The sequence below is a fragment of the Eleutherodactylus coqui genome, chromosome 8 (genome assembly GCF_035609145.1).
Source record: "Eleutherodactylus coqui strain aEleCoq1 chromosome 8, aEleCoq1.hap1, whole genome shotgun sequence".
Taxonomy (NCBI): Eukaryota; Metazoa; Chordata; class Amphibia; order Anura; family Eleutherodactylidae; genus Eleutherodactylus; species Eleutherodactylus coqui.
In genome coordinates this window covers 194,858,507-194,876,712 of record NC_089844.1, presented here as the reverse complement: position 1 = coordinate 194,876,712, position 18,206 = coordinate 194,858,507, and positions in this window count along the sequence as shown.

Genomic DNA, 18,206 nt, shown 5'->3' with positions numbered 1-18,206 from the left:
CCTCCAGACACTGAGCTGATGGGATCTGCTGCAGCAAGTCAGGCAAAAATAGCTGCAAGCAGTCTTGTGGACCAAGCTGTGGCTGCCCCAAGTGTGACAGAGAAGGATCACTCCTAGACTAACGCAGTGCGGGTTGTAAACCCAAATGGAATGGGAAGAAGCTCTCAGGACTTCAAACCCCGAGTGGTAAATGAACTGTGTTGATATGAGAATGTTAACGCTATGGCACCTAGGCTTGTGTAGTGAGAGAAATACAATGTATAGTCAGTGGTCAGCCGACCAGGTTTTGTTTTGTGTTCTGATGAATGTGAAATTTGGAAATACTGTGAACCATTACTGTGTGCAATAACGCTGACCGATGCCAGAGAGTTAAAGAAATCTGTTTGTCCAGTGTCTCCGTTAGTGGCGCAATCCATCTTAGATGAAGAAGATAGCAATTAGAGATGAGCGAGCATACTCGTCCGAGCTTGATACTCGTTCGAGTATTAGGGTGTTCGAGATGCTCGTTACTCGTAACGAGTACCACGCGATGTTCGAGTTACTTTCATTTTCCTCCCTGAGAAATTTGTGCGCTTTTCTGGCCAATAGAAAGACAGGGAAGGCATTACAACTTCCCCCTGCAACGTTCAAGCCCTATACCACCCCCCTGCAGTGAGTGGCTGGCGAGATTAAGTGTCACCCGAGTATATAAATCGGCCCCTCCCGCGGCTCGCCTCAGATGCATTCTGACATAAATCAGGGAAAGTGCTGCTGCTATAGGGAGAGCGTTAGGAGTTATTTTAGGCTTCAAGAACCCCAACGGTCCTTCTTAGGCCATAGAAATCGCAGATCGCACCTATGTGCGATCTGCGATTCCTGTTCTCTTCTCTATATGCGCTCAATGGGGCCGGCGGCAGCAGCGCCGACCCCATTGAGAACATATAGAAGACAAATCATTCTTCTCTGCCACAGCTGTAACAGCTGTGGCAGAGAAGAACGATGTTTGCCCATTGAATTCAATGGAGCCAGCAATACAGCAGGTTCCACTGAATGCAATGGGCTGCCGACGATCGCAGGATGAATTGTCGGGAAGGGCTTAAATATAGAAGCCCTTCCCTGCAATTCATCCAGAAATGTGTTACAATAATTATATATACCGGCGTATAAGGCGACGGGGCGTATAAGACGACCCCCCAACTGTCACCTTATACGCCGGGAATACAGTGGAGCAAAGAATAAAAATCATTACTCACTTCTCCTGGCGTTCTGCGGTGCTGCTGCAGGCTGTCGCTCCCTCCTGGTCCACGGCAGAGCATTGCTTTCTCTACGAAGGGCTTTAAATCCCCGCCTCTAGAAACACACGTGCCTTCAGCCAATCACAGCCAATGACAATGATGTCATTGAATGGCTGTGATTGGCTGAAGGCACGTGTGTTTCTGGAGGCGGGGATTTCAAGCCCTGTGTCCAAAAAGCAATGCTCTGCCGGGGACCAGGAGGGAGCGACAGCCTGCAGGAGCACCGCAGAACGCCAGGAGAAGTGAGTAATGATTTTTATTCTTTGCTCCACTGTATTGCCGGCGTATAAGGTGACAGTTGGGGGGGTCGTCTTAAACGCCCCGTCGCCTTATACGCCGGTATATATTTTTATTGTAACACATTTCTGGATGAATTGCAGGGAAGGGCTTATATATTTAACCCCTTCCCGACAATTCATCCTGCGATCGCCGGCAGCCCATTGTTTTCAGTGGAACCTGCTGTATTGCTGGCTCCATTGAATTCAATGGGCAAACATCGTTCTTCTCTGCCACAGCTGTTAAAGCTATGGCAGAGGAGAACGATCTTTATGCTGACAGTGCGGGGGGAGGGGGGGCACTCTTGCCGCTATTGTGGCTTAATAGTGGGACCTGGGAACTTGAGATGCAGCCCAACATGTAGCCCCTCGCCTGCCCTATCCGTTGCTGTGTCGTTCCCATCACTTTCTTGAATTGCCCAGATTTTCACAAATGAAAACCTTAGCGAGCATCGGCGATATACAAAAATGCTCGGGTCGCCCATTGACTTCAATGGGGTTCGTTACTCGAAACGAACCCTCGAGCATCGCGAAAAGTTCGTCCCGAGTAACGAGCACCCGAGCATTTTGGTGCTCGCTCATCTCTAATAGCAATCTTTTTGGTGAATAACCCCTAGTTGTCATGTTTACAGCTTCTTCAGACCTCTGAATCAAATACTTACTGATATTATTTCCTGTATGTTAAAGGGGTTTTCAGTGGAAAATACTATTTATGACCTTAGGATAGGTCATCAATAGTTGATCCCACTGGGGTCATAGTAACATAGTAACATAGTTTGTAAGGCTGAATGAAGACAATGTCCATCTAGTCCAGCCTGTCTATCCTCCTGTTTTGTTGATCCAGAGGAAGGCAAAAAAAAACAAGAGCACAAGCCAATTAACCCCTTTGGGGAAAAAAATTCATTGCCGACTCCCTAATGGCAATCAGACTGTTCCCTGGATCGACCCCTAATAGTTCCTACCTGCCTATATACCCAGATTAACAAATAATCTTAGATTTATAGCCTATAATATCCTTTCTCTCCAGAAAGACATCAAGTCCCCTTTTAAACTCCTCTAAGGATTTTGCCATCACTACATCCTCAGGCAGAGAGTTCCACAGTCTCACTGCTCTTACAGTAAAGAACCCTTTTCTGTGTTGGTGATGAAACCTGCTTTCCTCTAAATGTAGCGGATGCCCTCTCGTTACCGTTGCAGTCCTGGGTATAAACAGATCCTGGGAGAGATCCTTGTATTGTCCCCTCATGTACTTATACATGGTTATTTGGTCGCCTCTCTTAACCTTATTTTTTCTAGAGTAAATAGTCCCAATTTGGATAGCCTCTCTGGGTATTCCAGTCTCTTCATTCCATGTACTAGCTTAGTCGCTCTTCTTTGAACCCTCTCCAATACCGTAACATCTTTCCTCAGCACCGGTGTTCCATGTGGGGCCTGACTAGTGCCTTGTATAATGGAAGGATAATATTCTCGTCTTTCGACTCTGACCTCTGTGAATTTGTGGTGCTAACAGCATGAGTCTTCTCAGCTTATCAGCTGGGGTCCAAAGCGGTGGACGCCAGCCAATCAACTATTTATGACCTATCCTGAGGATAGGTCATCGGTAGTATTCTCCCTGCAAAGCCACTTTAAGTATATGTAGTGTTGCCATTTCTATGTTATTGTTATAACCTAATTTGGTATTTCTGTACACCTTCTGATGTTGTGTAATCTGAATAGCGGTTCTTGGTATACCTGTTTATTAAAATTCACAGTTAAGTCTCAGAAAAAGACCCTTCCTCAAATGCCAAATGCAGAGGCTTTATGCTGGGTGGAGGAACTGAAAACTAATTTGCACATGGAAATTCAGCGAAGGTTCTTTGTCTCCTTGTCCCCTACAGGTTAGCATCAAGGTCTATTGTAGGAGGGACAGTGTAAATATCCCCCCCCCCCCCAAAAAAAAAACAAAAAACAAAAAAAAAAAACAGGGTTACAGAAACAGAGCGTAAATAATCACATTTTCCTCCCTACAGGTAGAGATGGCACAGGTTTTAGCTGGTCATGTGATGCTGTGTTGATGCATCATGGGATTGCTAACACAAGAAGCAAAAGCAAGAGAAATCTAACATCTAGATGGTGTTTGATATGTATTAGACCTAGGAGAAGTCCAAAGTGCACCAATCAGGGGATGGGTGCAATAATGAAGAAATCTGTTTTTGTTAGACTATTTCTTTAACTCCTTAAGGACAAGGGTTCTTTGGTCCTAAAGAACCAGACACTTTTTAGGGGATTTTTACCTGTGTGGCAGTTTTGCTGCCTTTTTTTTCATCTACCAAGAATATTCCCGCTCCCCCGCCCCCCGTAACATATAGGGCTAATTTGTAACTGACTTTTTTCCTTTATTTAGTTAGGGGCAAAAAGCTAAAAAAAAATTACATTTATTTTTAAAATTAGTATATTTACTCTAATATAAAGAATGGGAATAGATTCCTTTTTGTTTTGGATGTTTTAATATATAAATTGTATAATTGCATACAGAGATGGTTCTCGGTGGCGCCAGCAGTCGGTCATTTTATTTTTATGTATGTATTTTTATTTTATTATTTTTACTTATTTTTGTAACCCTTTTTTACCATCTATGTCCCCCATAATTGTCATAGAAGGCCTCTAGGGGTTCATTCAATTGGAGAGTGCTTAAAATACATTTGCTATCAGAAATATACATATTTATAATAAATACACTAACCACATTAAATAATGCAAGGTTTTTGGTATATAATTTGATTATTAAATCATATTGGCCCATCTACCAATGTCCAGGGGACCAAGCTTTCAGGTGGATCCTAATGCTAATATCAGGTGGTTCATTCTAAACCTGGGAAAGATGGGTACCTACCTTCAAAAATTTAGTTTAAACCACATGGTATCGTTAGGACCCATCTGAAAGCATGGTCACATGGTTCATTAATAGAGATGAGCGAGCGTACTCGGAAAAGCACTACTCGCTCGAGTAATTTGCTTGATCCGAGTATCGCTGTGCTCGTCCCTGAAGATTCGGGTGCCGCTGCGGCTGACAGGTGAGTCGCAGCGGGGAGCAGGGGAGAGCGGGTGGGAGAGAGGGAGAGAAAGATCTTCCCTCCATTCCTCCCTGCTCTCCCCTGCAGCTCCCCGCTCCGTGCCGGCACCCGAATCTTCAGGGACGAGCACAGCGGTACTCGGATAAAGCAAATTACTCGAGCGAGTAGTGCTTTTCCGAGTACGCTCGCTCATCTCTATTCATTAACCCTTGTCCTGCATAACAAGGCAAGGCCACCATGGCATGACGCTGTCACGACCGACAAGCCACAACAATACCTCCCCTCTAAGGAGGGGCCTCTGGACCTTTAAATCCTGGTTTACCAGGACTCCACTTATGAAAATTTCTTACTAGACGGTCTGCGTTTACCTCAGCCGCTGGAACCCACGTCTTCTCAGGATCGTACTTTCACCAATGCACCAGATACTGCAGCGAGTTCATGACTTGACGAGAGTCAATGATGCGGCTGACCTCAAAATGCAGATTCCCATCAACCAACACTGGCGGAGGAGGTGACAACCCAGGTCCGGGATTCACAACTTTCATAAGTAACAACTTGTGGAACACATCGGTGATTGTTAGTGATCTGGGAATCTCCAATCCAAAGGACACTGGGTTAATGCTCTCAGTGATCTTAAAAGAACCAATAAACCGTGGACCCAGCTTAAAAGATGGTTTTTTAAACGTGATGTTCCTTATGGACAGCCAGACCAAGTCACCCACCTGAAAGTTAACCCCCTTTAACCGATTGTTATCCACCACCCTCTTATATCTTCTGAACGATCTCTTGAGATTTATCTGCACCTCCTCTGAAATAGCTTCAATGCTGGACAAAGACTCACTCTCTTGCGGTACCTCTGACGTGACTTTAGTAAAAACAAAAACCTGGATGGAACCCATAATTACTAGAGATGAGCGAGCACCAAAATGCTCGGGTGCTCGTTACTCGGGACGAAATTTTCGCGATGCTCGAGGGTTCGTTTCAAGTAACGAACCCCATTGAAGTCAATGGGCGACCCGAGCATTTTTGTATATCGCCGATGCTCGCTAAGGTTTCCATTTGTGAAAATGTGGGCAATTCAAGAAAGTGATGGGAACGACACAGCAACGGATAGGGCAGGCGAGGGGCTACATGTTGGGCTGCATCTCAAGTTTCCAGGTCCCACTATTAAGCCACAATAGCGGCAAGAGTGGCCCCCCCCTCCCAACAATTTTTGCTTCTGAAAAGCCCTCATTAGCAATGCATACCTTAGCTAAGCACCATACTACCTCCAACAAAGCACAATCACTGCCTGCATGACACTCAGATGCCACTTCTCCTGGGTTACATGCTGCCCAACCCCCCCCCCCCCCTGCACGACCCAGTGTCCACAGCGCACACCAAATTGTCCCTGCGCAGCCTGCAGCTGCCCTCATGCCACGCCACACGCTGGGCCAGGCATGGCACGTGCGTGAGGCTTCCGAGCTGCAGAGCCGCCATCAGGTTACGGCCGTTGTCACACATGACCATGCCCGGTTGGAGGCTCAGCGGCGCAAGCCAGCGGTCGGTCTGCTCTGTCAGACCCTGCAGCAGTTCGTGGGCCGTGTGCCTCTTCTCTCCTAAGCTGAGTAGTTTCAGCACGGCCTGCTGACGCTTGCCCACCGCTGTGCTGCCACGCCGCGCGACACCGACTGCTGGCGACGTGCTGCTGCTGACACATCTTGATTGTGAGACAGAGGTTGCATTGGAGGAGGAGGAGGGTGGTTTAGTGGAGGAAGCATACACCGCCGCAGATACCAGCACCAAGCTGGGGCCCGCAATTCTGGGGGTGGGTAGGACGTGAGCGGTCCCAGGCTCTGACTCTGTCCCAGCCTCCACTAAATTCACCCAATGTGCCGTCAGGGAGATATAGTGGCCCTGCCCGCCTGTGCTTGTCCACGTGTCCGTTGTTAAGTGGACCTTGGCAGTAACCACGTTGGTGAGGGCTCGTACAATGTTGCGGGAGACGTGGTCATGCAGGGCTGGGATGGCACATCGGGAAAAGTAGTGGCAACTGGGAACCGAGTAGCGCGGGGCTGCCGCCGCCATCATGCTTTTGAAAGCCTCCGTTTCCACAAGCCTATACGGCAGCATCTCCAGGATGATCAATTTGGCAATGTGCACGTTTAACGCTTGAGCGTGCGGGTGCGTGGCGGCGTACTTGCGCTTGCGCTCAAACAGTGGCGCTAGCGACGTCTGGACGCTGCGCTGAGAGACATTGCTGGATGGGGCCGAGGACAGTGGAGGTGAGGGTGTGGGTGCAGGCCAGGAGACGGTAGTGCCTGTGTCCTCAGAGGGGGGTTGGATCTCAGTGGCAGGTTGGGGCACAGGGGGAGAGGCAGTGGTGCAAACCGGAGGCGGTGAACGGCCTTCGTCCCACCTTGTGGGGTGCTTGGCCATCATATGCCTGCGCATGCTGGTGGTGGTGGCTCCCTAGCTGATCTTGGCGCGACAAAGGTTGCACACCACTGTTCGTCGGTCGTCAGCCGTCTCTGTGAAAAACTGCCACACCGTAGAGCACCTTGACCTCTGCACGGTGGCATGGCGCGAGGGGGCGCTTTGGGACACAGTTGGTGGATTATTCGGTCTGGCCCTGCCTCTACCCCTGGCCACCGCACTGGCTCGGCCTGTGCCCACACCCTGACTTGGGCCTCCGCGTCCTCGCCCGCGTCCATGTCCTCTAGGCCTACCCCTACCCCTCAGCATGCTGTATTACCAGTAGTGCAGAAACAGAACGCTGTAATTAAATGTGCCACTTATTGGCCTGTGGTTGGAGGCTGACTTCGCTTACGGAACGCACAGCAGAGCCAGGAAATAATTTTGCGCAAGCCTGCTGTAACAATTAGCTGGCTGCATATGAATTAGGAGGACAGCTACCCCCAGCACAGACCCAGTACACTGAGGACGGTCACAGGCAGCCCAAATAGATTTTTTTTCCCAAATGTTTTTGGAAAGGCCCACTGCCTATATTCAATAAATATGTCTTCTGTCCCTGCCTCACCACCACTACTGGCCCTGGACTATGTATAATTACTGCAAGGCGCAATGCTCTGCAATGCCGATATACAAAAAAAAAAAAAAAGTGCAACACTGCAAAAAGCAGCCTCCACACTACTGCACACGGTTAGATGTGGCCCTAAGAAGGACCGTTGGGGTTCTTGAAGCCTAAAATACTCCTAACACTCTCCCTATAGCAACTCCAGCAAGACAGCACTTTCCCTGATCTCTGTCAGAACGCATCTGTGGCGAGCCGCGGGAGGGGCCGATTTATATACTCGGGTGACACCTGATCTCGCCAGCCACTCACTGCAGGGGGGTGGTATAGGGCTTGAACGTCGCAGGGGGAAGTTGTAATGCCTTCCCTGTCTTTCTATTGGCCAGAAAAGCGCGCTAACGTCTCAGAGATGAAAGTGAAAGTAACCCGAACATCGCGTGGTACTCGTCTCGAGTAACGAGCATCTCGAACACGCTAAAACTCGAACGAGTATCAAGCTCGGACGAGTACGTTCGCTCATCTCTAATAATTACATAAGAAAGGAAATGTGTCTGTAGACTCTAAAGATCTGTTATTCAGAGCAAATTCTGCCAGAGGTAATTACCCAGACCAGCGATCCTGATTCTCCGAAACAAAACATCGCAGATACTGCATGAGATTTTGGTTACACCTCTCCATCTGGCCATTTGTCTCAGGATGGTAAGCAGACAAAAAGACAGTTGTATGCCTTACTGGCGACACACAAAATGGCCGAAGCCAGTTACAAACTGCCCCCTCTATTGGAGGCAATATTTGATGGTACACCGTGTTACCTGTTAACATGAGCTATGAACAGCTTAGCCAATTTCTTAGCGTTTGGTAGGTTTGGCTGAGCCACAAAATGACACATCTTGCTGAAACGATCAACCACCACGCAGATAACTGTATTTCCCTTGAAGGAAGGTAAGTCTGTGATGAAATTCATGGACAGATCGGTCCAGGGTCTCTCTGGTACTAGTAGAGGCAACAACTTGCCAGCAGGGAGATGCAGAGGCAATTTGGCTCTAGTACAGATCTTGCAAGCAAACGCAAAACATCACATCTGAAAAACTATCACCAAAAAGCTCAACTTATTAACTTTCGAGTATTATTAATTTCAGGATGAACTGCCAGAACAGAGCTATGCATTTCCGAAAGTACTTGAAACCTCAAATGTAGCAGAACAAAAAGTTTGTCTTTAGCTAAGCCAGCAGGCACCAAATCTTGTGCCTTGTGGATCTACTGCTCAAGATCCATGGACACCGAGGACACCACCACCCCCTCAGACAGAATGGGTGCAGGGGTTTCCCTAGATACCACCGGAACAAAACTCCTAGAGAAAGCATCTGCGCTGATATTACGACTGCCAGGTCGGTGTCTGACCACAAATCAAACAGAGCAAAAAACAATGACCACTGTGCTTGTCTTTTCGTTGATTCCAAATAAATCAAATTCTTGTGACCGGTATGACTGTCACCTTATGTTGAGCTCTGTCCAGAAGATGTTGTCATTGCTCAAAAGCCCACTTAATGGCCAACAACTCTCTCTCCCCAATGTCATAGTTCTGTTTAGTAGAGGTCAACTTTTGTAAAAAGAATGTACAAAGACGAAGATTCTTTAATTCGGTGGTGCTTTAAGACAGAACAACCCCCACCCCGACCTCTGAAGCATGCACCTCAACAACAAAAGGCTTGGACGAGTTTGGCTGTATAAGAATGGGGGAAGATGCAAAATACCTCTTCAAAGTCTCAAATGCATGAATTACTTTTGACTGGTCACCAGAAGCAAAAGACCCCTTTTTCGTCATATCGGTCAAAGATTTGATCCTCTCCGAAAACCCGCATATAAACTTACGATAGTAATTCATAAACCCCAAGAATCTTTGAAGGGCCTTCAAATTCTTCGGTTGAACCTAGTCCAGAACAGCTTGGACCTTCCCCTGGTCCATCTTAAATCCCTCTGGGGTTATAATATACTCTAGAAAAAAAATTCCCTGTACTGCGAAAATACACTTCTCTCTCTTGGCAAATAGGTCATTTTCACGGAAAGCTTGCAACACCTGTCCAATGTGCAGAATATGACAATCATAATCCGGGGTGTAAAAATAAGAATGTCATCCAAATAAACCAACACAAATCATCTACTGAACCTTTGAAGCACCTCATTTATCAAAGCCTGCAATATTGCGGGGACATTGGTCAAACTCAAAGACATCACAAGATTTTCAAAATGTCCTTCGGGAGTATTGAAAGCTGTTTTCCATTCATCTCCCCCACCCCCATCCCTCTCTGACCCGTATTAAGTTGTATGCCCCCCACTAGTCCAGCTTAGAAAACCAGCGGGCACCTATTAACTAGATGGATAAATCAGGAATGAGTGGTAACTGATAATGGTTGCGCTTAGTGATCTTTGTTGAGTTCCCTAAAATCCAAACATGGGTCGCAGACCCCAATCTTTCTTCTTAATAAAAAGAAGAAACCGGCAGCTACTGGCGAATTGGATGGGCGTGTCTATTTTTAAACAGTCAATGATCTACTCCTTGAGAGCCTGACTCTATGGACCTGACACATTATACATGCAACTCCTGGGTAGCTTGCAACCTGGAATAAGGTCAATGATGCAACCCCTCTGCCTATGAGGTGGTAACTTATCCTCTCCCTCCCTAGAAAAATCATCAGCAAAATCCTTGATGCACTCAGGTAACTCCTTGGTCTGCACCGCAGAGACATTGACTGACATGCAGTTCTGTCTACAGGGAGGATTCCACTGAACCACATCTCCCTTTTCTCAGTCCACCACCGGGTTGTGCAATTTCAGCCATGGCAAACCAAACACCACCTGTGTGGGGAGTAACTCCATGACAAACACCACTGTTCTTTCTGTATGGAATAAACCAAACTTTAAACACTCATCTAAAACAAAAGATTTTAAACACTTCAGAAACAGTGGGGCAGAATCAATGGCTGACACAGGTATCGGGCATTCCAAGGGTCTAATATCAAGTCTTAGATATTTGGCCACCTCATAATGAATTAAATTGACTCTGGCTCCACTGTCCTAAAAAATTATCACCGTACAACTATGCCCAATATTAAGAATCGCTGCGGGATGGACTAACCTGGAAGACGATATCCAGGCGATTTGCGAGCCCAAAGCGAACTTCCCCTTAACTTCCAGGCCAGATAGTTTCCCAGCTGAGATCTCCAAAAAGGACATACCTGTATGAAGTGTCCTGTACGGCCGCAGAAAAAACGACCTCTGCCCCTGTGCTCCTCCTTTTTCCCGTTCCTCTAGACAAAGAGCCTAACTGCATGGTTTCAAGCTCCACGGGTTCTACAGATGAGGCAAAGGATAGCTCACTTGCCTGCTCTCTGAACTGTCAACCAATCTGTATGGCCAGGTATTTGGCCTTGTCAAGAGTTCTAGGTGCGGGATGTGAAACCATGAACTTTTATCTTCTCACAAAGCAAAATTAACTCCCCAATGCGTAATGCTCGAAAGCTCGTTTCGAGTAACGAACCACATTAAAATCAATGGGGACTCGAGCATGGGGACTCGAGCATTTTTGAATGGGACCGATGCTCCGCATAGGTGATGACTTGTCAAACACGAGAAAACATCAGAAAGTCATGGAAACACCACAGAAATGGATAGGGAAGGGCAGAGGCAGCATGCATGGCTGCATCCGAGGCTCCCAGGTCCCACTATTAAGCCAAAATGGGCGCAAAAGCCTGGCGGTCACCCTCAACAATTTACTTAAAACAAACCCTCAATAGCAAGGCACACGCGCAGGCACATCTTAGCCCAGCACCACACTACCTGCAACCAAGGACAATCACTGCCTGCGGGTGACACCCCTGCCTCTTCTCCTAGGTTACATGCTGGCATTGCAGTCCAACCCCCCCACCCCCGCACGACCCTATGTTAACAGCGCACACAACAGTTTCCCTGCACAGAGTTCAGCTGCCCTTATGGCACACACGTGCTTCATAGCCACACCACCCTCATGTTTATTTATAGGTGCGTAATATATAAGGAGGAACTTGAGGCACACACTGCAGAGGGTTGGCAGGGCCAGGCAGCGACCCTCTTTGAAAGTGGGGGCGATAGCCCACAATGCTGTTGAGAATTGATGATAAATTGATGTACGACCATCATTCCAATCCCGTGCCACCTCCGTCACAAAATTATTAGGAGCCGCAAATGTGGGCATAAAGGGGACTCGGGTGCCAGGACTTCTACACATCTCCACAATGCAGCAATACTCTGTGTGGGAAGCACGTGAGTGGGCCAGAGTCAGGCTCGGTCCCAGCCTCCACCTTGTGTGACCCAAGGTGCCGTGAGTTACATAGCAATGGGAAATCCATGTGTCCCCGACACAATTCATTCTGTGTAGGTGTCAGATAGCTCAGTATCTCACAAAAAAGTTTGTGGCAGCATCCAGGGCGTAATGCAAAAATAAATAATTTATTCCTCCAAGAACATGCTACGTTTCGACCCTCATGGGGTCTTTCTCAAGCATAGGGATATCATTCACAAAACAGCACTATATAACAAAACAATCCATATACCACCACCAATCACCCTTACAGATTCCCATGTGTGTGCAATAATCATTACCTTCAGGCTGAACCTCCAGGTCCAGTAGTTTTCCATTACCAATAGCATGGGGCATGGTCTCCACGGCTGTCTCCATGTGCAGTATCCACCACTAATGACCGGCGTTTGTATCGACCTACTGCGCATGTGCGGGAAATATCCGTTCCCGCAAGCGCTCCTTATGCCCTCTGAGCGACGGGATTCATCCAGTGTAGCGCTTCTGTGCGATTCTTTACCTTAAGATATCGCGAGAGCTCCCTGTGTCAGACAAATAGACTCCCGGGGCTCTGCACTCCTAAGCCTCTAGTTACAGGGCAGTCCCGTGCAAATGGGCGGAGCTAAGAATCTCTGCTCCAGGTCTTTGGGTCATAGTTATCTAAACTTTATGGAGTACATCTCACACTCCCAGGAATGTCCCTCCCATGACACAGATTGTGAATTTAACATGTCTCAGTTATGTAGGAATATCAAACTTACCCCATAATAAAACACACTTATTTGAATTTAACCCTTTTGTTCTCATCATGCAGAAAAAAATTCTCAATGCTGTTTTCATTATATGCTTCAATTTATTCAGGGGTATCTTTTATGTTGTATATCATATATCATTTATCATAGGGTCAAAAACATATTGCACTATGCAAAAAGGGCCAAGACAAAAAGGCATCAGGGGAAAATGGACCTTAAAGGGGACCTGTGAATTTACTCAGAAACGATTCCATATGCAAGGGGGTATATTTCACATCCTTACTAGGAGAGTTATACTTGATCCTATATCGGGCCGAGGGTTCAATTTCTTCGTTGAGTCATAAAACACATGGAGAGAGTCGAGGAGGTGTCCCAGTCTGTATCCAAGACCTATGAAGGGAGCCATGACATTTTGCACTATGGAATCTGTAATGAATAAAATAAGTATAAGTAAAAATAATTAAAAACAATACATGGTGACGTGGCAGATGTAATAGAAATATCCACTATCCCATATTCCTAAAGAACGAGGCAGAAAAGAAATCAAATGTGTGGCATATAATCATAATCCAAATTAAGTCCTCTTGGTGACATTGTATCCAGTGTGAAGATCCAGCGCAATTCGCATCTCTGTAACAGAAGGGTTCTGTCACCGCCTCTCTGAAGCGGTGGAACAGAGTCAATGACCCTGTATCTCAGTTGGCTAACTGAGTGTCTCTGTTCGAAAAAATGTTTGGGAACTGGAAGTTCCTTGTTCTGAGTCCGGATAGTGCTTTTGTGTTCGTTAACTCTTTCACGAACCTCTCTCGTGGTGTGTCCCACGTAGCCCAACCCACAAGGGCACGTGAGTAGGTATACCACAAATGTGGAACGACAGGACTATCTCCCTTTGAGTTTAAATTTCTTCCCTGTCAGGGGATGTGAGAAGTCATCGCCTTTTATCAGATTGCTACAGCACGCACATGATAGGTATGGAAAATTGCCTTTTTTGATTGGAGCCAAGACTTGTTGGTTCAAACTTTCTTTTTGTGAAACAAAAGGTTTTACCAAATGGCCCCTTAAATTCCGGCCTCTGTGGTAGGCCATGATTGGGAGAGATGCAAACTCCCTAATATCGCATCCTGTTTCTAGGATGGACCAATGTTTCTTTATTATTTTTCTGATTCTATCGCTGTCAGGGCCGAAGGTGGAAACTAGAGGGATCCTATGATTTTCCTGGCGAATCTTAGTTCTGCGTACTTCTGACCTTGGGATAGATTTAACCTTCTCCACAGTACTCCTAATGAGTGGTCCAGGGTATCCACGGTCTAAGAATTTTTTTGCCATTTGTTCTAATCGAGAGTCAATAAATTCGTCGTCGGTTACTTTACGAACCCTCAGACACTGACTCCAAGGGAGTGATTCAAGAGTCCTTCTGGGGTGATTGCTCTCATATCTTAAAATATTGTTTCTGTCTGTTGTCTTGACGAACAAATCGGTACATATTCTTCCTGTTCTTTTAATCACCATCACGTCCAAGAATTGGATGTTGGTAAGTGAGTAGTTTACCGTAAATTTTAGATCGGGGTCTAGATTGTTAGTTTCTTCACAGAATTTCTTAAGCTGCTCTTCATCACCAGTCCATATTAGGAAGATGTCATCGATGTACCTGTACCACTTATTAACTAACGGCCAGAGGTCAAGTGTGCATAGTAATTCCTCCTCGAAAAACCTCATATACGCATTAGCGTATGTTGGCGCAACATTAGCGCCCATTGCGGTACCCTGTCGCTGCCGGTAGTACACCCCCCCCAAACAAAAAATAGTTATTTGAGAGGATGTACTCCAGCAGCGACAGGGCAAATGCAACGCATCCTGGGGTCCAATCTGTCTTTTGTAAAAATCTATGGATCACATCCAACCCCTTCATGTGACTGATAGAGGTGTAGAGGGATACTTTGTCTAGAGTTACTAGAAAAGCTGACTCACTGATTTCTTGGCCCTCAATTTTGTCAAGGAAATCACCTGTGTCCTTCAGATATGAGTTTGCTCCTTCTGCTAGAATTCTCAAGGTTTTGTCCAAAAATCTGGATATATTACAAAAAACAGAGTCGCAGCTAGCCACTATGGGGCGGCCCGGTGTCAGATAGCTCAACACCGCAAGGGGAAGTCCTTGAGTTCCTGGGGCTTGCCTATGCTGTCGGTGCAGAAAGAAATCAGAGTGCCCAAACATGGCAGAGTTTCATCGCGCCAAGGACCTCGGCCCACATTTCTGCCCTAGTCAGTGACTGTATTTGTGCCAGACAGGTAAAACCCGCAATGGGAAGTCTTTGTGCACCCACAGCATAGGCGAGCCACTGGAACCCAAGGAAAGTATTACACACAAAGAAATCAGAGCAGCCAAACATGGCCTTTTCACTCTGCCAAGGGCCTCGGCTCACACCCTCATTAATCGCGGGCATAAAGCGGACTCGGATGCTAGTGCAGCTGTAAACGTGTCATTAATGCAGTAATACTCCTTTTGTTTGGCCCAAACCAGTGTCTCAGATAACTGTGGTAACATGAGAGAAAATACATGTTGCCCAGGGCTGATCCCCAGACGCCAAGCAGGAGGAGAAGGTGGCATAATAAGGCCGAGAAACCATGACCGAGGTAGGATCCGCAATACTCTGTGTGGGAAGTACGTGAGCGGGCCCTGGGTTACCAAGAGTATAGGAAAAGGCCGGAAAAATTTGTTCGATAACAGCATAGGCGAGGGCGAGAAAAATTGGAGTACCAAGAGTACAAGTGCACCCCAGAAAAAGTCTTCAACCGCGAGGGCAGGTGAAACCCATAAACATTTTTTAAAGATACAACTCGCTGTTGCTTAATTTGTAGCAGAGCCTGGAGGCAGCCCTGTAAAAAAAAAATGGTTTCTGTTAAAGTATCAATACATTTGAAACTTTGAAAAATTGTAAAGCACTTTTAAACAGAGCATTTTGGGCCGCAGAAAAATTGGCAGTTCAGTTGTTTTAGGAGGAGTAGTAGTAGGAGGAGTAATAATACCCGAGAATGATTGACAAAGCTAATTCCCCTTTTTTTTGTGGTGATAGGGGATGCGTTTTTCTCCTGTTGCAGCGAAAAGAAAAATTAAGTTCCGCTGCTTTCCAGCAGGGGAGAAGAGTAGTCTGGGGAATCCAGCCTTTGTTCATCTTTATGAGTGTAAGCATGTAGACACTGGCAGTTGACAGGCGGGTACACTTATCCGTGATGATGCCCCCAGCTGCACTAAACACCCTCTCTGACAAGACGCTAGCGGCAGGGCAAGTTTGTGCCATGTGTCCAGCTTTGACACCCAATAGTTGTATGAGGCAGAGACATCATGGAGGACGGTGGTACGACCAGCTACGTACTGCCTCACCATCTTTTTACAGTTCTCTCTGGGACTCAGCCTTGACTGGGTAGTGGTGAAACAGTCTTGCTGGGGAGCCATAAAGCTGGCAAAGGCCTTGGAGAGTGTTCTCCTGCCTGCACTGGACATGCTGCCTGATCCCCGCTCCTTCCCTGCTACTTGGCCCTCTGAACTGCATCTTCTGCCGCTAGCGCGGTCAGATGGGAACTTTAGCATCACTTTTTCCACCAGGGCCCTGTGGTATTGCATCACTCTTGTACCCCTTTCTTTTTTGGGAATGAGAGTGGAAAGGTTCTCTTTATACTATGGGTCGAGAAGGGTGTACACCCAGTAATCTGTGTTGGCCAGAATGCATCTAACGTGAGGGTCACGGGAAAGGCAGCCTAACATGAAGTCAGCAATGTGTGCCAGGGTCCCAGTATGCAACACATCACTGTCCTCACTAGGAAGATGACTTTCAGGATCCTCCTCCTCAGCCCATATACACTGAACAGATGAGAGGCAAGCAGCATGGGTACCCTCTGCAGTGTGGCCAGCTGTCTCTCCCCCTCCTCCCCCTCCCCCTCCTCATCCTCCAAAACGCGCTGAGATATAAACATGAGAGTGGTCTGGCTATCAAGCGACATACTATCATCCCCCGTCTCCTGTTCCAACCGCAAAGCGTTGGCCTTTATGCTTAGCAGCGAACTTAGCAGAGCTGAAATACTTTGCAGTGGCCCAGGAAATATTACAGTACTGTTTAGCGATGAGACCAGGGCTGGCACGTCACAGCAGAAAGTGGTATTGCCTTGCACGCATGTCTATTGGCTAGAAAATGGCGCTAAACATTCGGGCAAGGATATGCAATTGACTCGAGTACCGCGTGGTGTTTGACTCGAGTAACGAGCATCTCGAGTACCCTAATACTTAAATGAGCATCAAGCTCGGACAAGTGTGCCCTCTCATCTCTATTTTTTAACTACAACCATGCTGCCTTAGCATTGTGCTTAACTTCAGCAACCTCAATAGCCAGAGACCTAAGCTGGTTGGATAATGCCTCAATGGGATCCATGACCCTGCAAGGAAAAACATAAACCCACTGAGGAAATGTCGGGCTGCTTATGTCACAAGCACCACGCTCAGCACAGACGCAGAGTGATGTTCACAACCACTGCAGTTGATAATACCATGCACTGTAGAACAGTGGGCACCAAAACATGAGTACAAAAACCAATATGTTAAGCCTGTGCGACACAAGAATGCTACGCTCATCACTGTCTCAGAATGTACACACTGCAGGAAAGAGACAAACACAACGCTATGCTGAACAGTAGCACCACTGCAGGGAGAAGGAAGCCTGGCCTTAGCCTAGCAGGTGGGTGAAGGGTCCCTGCCTAGAAGCTGAGTAATTGCCTCAGTAAAAGGGCAGCCCTACGGTCTTCTCCCTGGGCCCTGATTGTCCCTAAAGAGGCCCCTGGAGAAATGAAGTGAACAGCAAAGCAAAACAGAAATGAAAACAGAAATACAACTGAAAAGTAAACTGCAGCAATTTATCTGGAAGTAGCAGTACACCAAGCACAGAGGAGCTCCACTCTCCACTACTCCTCTATGGAGCTGAATAAGCAGCACTGAGCAAAGGGAGGGATGAGAATATAAAGCTACTCCACACCTGAGCACTGACACAGCAATTAGAGAAGCACACCTCCAACCTTCACTCAGGCATGACTAATCCAGCATGCATCATGCAGCAAAGAGAGACAGCACCCAGCAGTCTCTGCACATGGTGTATTAACCCTTGTCCTGCATAACAAGGCAACAGGTCTTGGCCTGCGTCGAGGCCACTATGCCACTATGCTGTCGCGACCAACAAGCCGGGACAATGTGATTTGATCAAATTATATACCAAGAACCTTGCATTATTTAATGTTGTTAGAGTATTGATTATAGGTATGTATATTTCTGAAAGCAAATATATTTTGAATTATGTTGCCACTTTTTGGTGTCTGCTTCTATTGTATGTTGCAGCCATAGTTTAACGTGCACCTATGGATTTCTTTTGGGAAGTGCTGACCTATTTTATCCTTTTTTTGTACAATTGAAGGGTGTCGTTGGTTGCCATGGCAGCCATAAGCCAAATTATGGCCTTCGAATACAGAG